This window comes from Suncus etruscus, chromosome 4, assembly GCF_024139225.1.
Source record: "Suncus etruscus isolate mSunEtr1 chromosome 4, mSunEtr1.pri.cur, whole genome shotgun sequence".
Taxonomy (NCBI): domain Eukaryota; kingdom Metazoa; phylum Chordata; class Mammalia; order Eulipotyphla; family Soricidae; genus Suncus; species Suncus etruscus.
Window position 1 is genome coordinate 24,172,874 of NC_064851.1, and position 2,230 is coordinate 24,175,103.

At 33.9% G+C, this 2,230-nt stretch overlaps 1 pseudogene; it reads left to right on the forward strand.

Moving 5' to 3' along the window:
• The first annotated feature begins 1,648 nt into the window (after positions 1–1,648).
• On the forward strand, positions 1,649–1,740 carry LOC126007639 (uncharacterized; annotated as a pseudogene).
• The last annotated feature ends 490 nt before the right edge of the window (positions 1,741–2,230 follow it).

Genomic DNA, 2,230 nt, shown 5'->3' on the forward strand with positions numbered 1-2,230 from the left:
AATGAATAATGGTGTGCATCCACTCTTTTGGATTAATGTTTTTCTGTTATGAGGATAGATACCCAAAGGGGAATTGTTGGGTCATGTGGCATCTCAATTTCGAGTTTAGTGAGAATCCTCCATACTGTTGTATAAAGTGGTTGGATCAGGCTGCATTCCCACTGGCAATGCAGGAGAGTTCCTTTCTACCACATCCTCTCCAACAGAGATTGTTCTTATTATTTTTGATCTGTGCCACTTCACTGGTGTCAGATGATATTTTATTATTGTCTTGATTTAGATTCCCTAATGATACATGATGAACGTTTTTCAGATGTCTGTTGGCCAACTGTTGGTCTTCCTTAGAGAAGTGCCTGTTCATCTCCTTTCCCATTTTTTGATAAGTTTTTTGAGTTTTGTGGAGTTAACTTTTGTGAGTACTTTGTATAGCCTAGATATCTGATGTGTGGAGTGCAAAAATGTTCTCCAAATTCAGTTAGCTGTCTTCTAATTTTAGCCCGTGTTTCTTTTTGCCATGCAGAAACTTTTTAGTTTGATGTGGTCCCATTTATTTAGGTTTGATGCGATAGCTCTTGCCATTGACATTGTATCATCAAAGACTTCTTTGAGTCTTGGAGTATTATGCCTATGTTTTTCTTAATGAACTTATGGATTTGAGTCTAATATCAATATGTTTAATCCAATTTGAATTGGCTTTTGTATAAGGTGTTGAAATATGAATCAATCTTTAATTTCTACACATAGTTATCCAATTGTTTCAATGCCATTTGTTAAAGAGATTGTTTTTGTTCTACTTCATATTCTTGGTTTCTTTGTCAAAGATTAGTTGACCATATGCTTGGGGATTTGTCACTGGATATTCTATTCTGATCCAATTGTCTGAAAAATCTGTCTTTGTTCCAATACCATGCTGTTTTAGTCACTATGGCTTTTTAATAGAGCTTCAAATTAGGTAATGAGATGCCTCCCAGTTTCTTGTTTTTCAGAATTTATTTGGCTATCCAAAGTCTTTTTATGGTTACATATAAAATTTATTATTAATTGTTCTAAGTCCTTGAAGAATGTTGCCTGAATTTGAATAGGGATTGCATTGAATTTATATAGCAGTTTAGGTAAGATGGTCATTTTGATAATATTTATTCTGCCAATCCATGAGGACGAATGTTCTTCCATTCCTCAGGTCTTCTTCAATATCTTTCTAAAGTGTTTTTAAGTTTTCTTGATATAGGTCTCTAACCTCTCTTGTTAGGGTAGATTACTAGATACTTCATAGTTTTGGGCCTTATTTTAAACAGGATAGACTGTGATTGCTTTCTCCTCTGAGTGGTTGTATAAAGGAATGCAGCTGTCTTTTTTTGTATTGACTTTATAGCTGGCTAATTTACAGTATTGGTTTATTGTTTCTAGATTTTCAGAAGACTCTTTAGTGTCTTTGATGTATATCATCATGTCATCTGCAAATAGAGATAGTTTAACTTCCTCTTTTCCAATTTGAATTCCTTTAATTTCCTTCTCTTGTCTCATTGCTATTGCCAGGACTTCTAAAACTATGTTGAATAAGAGTGGAGGCAGTGGACAGTCTTGCCTCATGCCAGACCTTAGTGGAAATGCTTTAATTTTTTTTGCCTTTAAAAATAATGTAAATATTGTGCTCACTTCGGCAGCACATATACTAAAATTGAAATAATACAGAGAAGATTAGCATCCCCCCAAAAAAATAATGTAAATATCAATACCTCTAGTTACAGAGGCCTGATCTCATCATCCAGGACTGAGCAGATAGTTTCCAGACACCACAAAAGGACATAGGAGAGAATAAATGAACAGGTACGGAACCTGGAGTTATGTACATGACAGTATATTTCAAAGGCAGAGAAACCCTGTATCTCTTAGGCCAAGGAAATTCCCTTTCAAATCTCCCCAATATTTACTGTGCCTATGCAAAAAAAAAAGCACAAATTAATTTTTTATTGTTATTGTTGTTTTTACTTTTTTGTTTCATTTTGCTTTGTTTTGATTTATGTTTTTGAGCTCTGTTTTGTTTTTATTACGGAACTGGGATTATTGTTTGGTTGTTGTATTTACTGCTGTGATGCCTTTCGGGTTTTTAGTTGATTTTTTTAAAATTATTGTTACTGTTTTTCTTCCCTTTTCATTTCTTCTTTTTTTTTTTTGTTTTTTTGTTTTTTGTTTTTTGGTTTTGGTTTTGAGGCCACACCCGGCAGCGCTC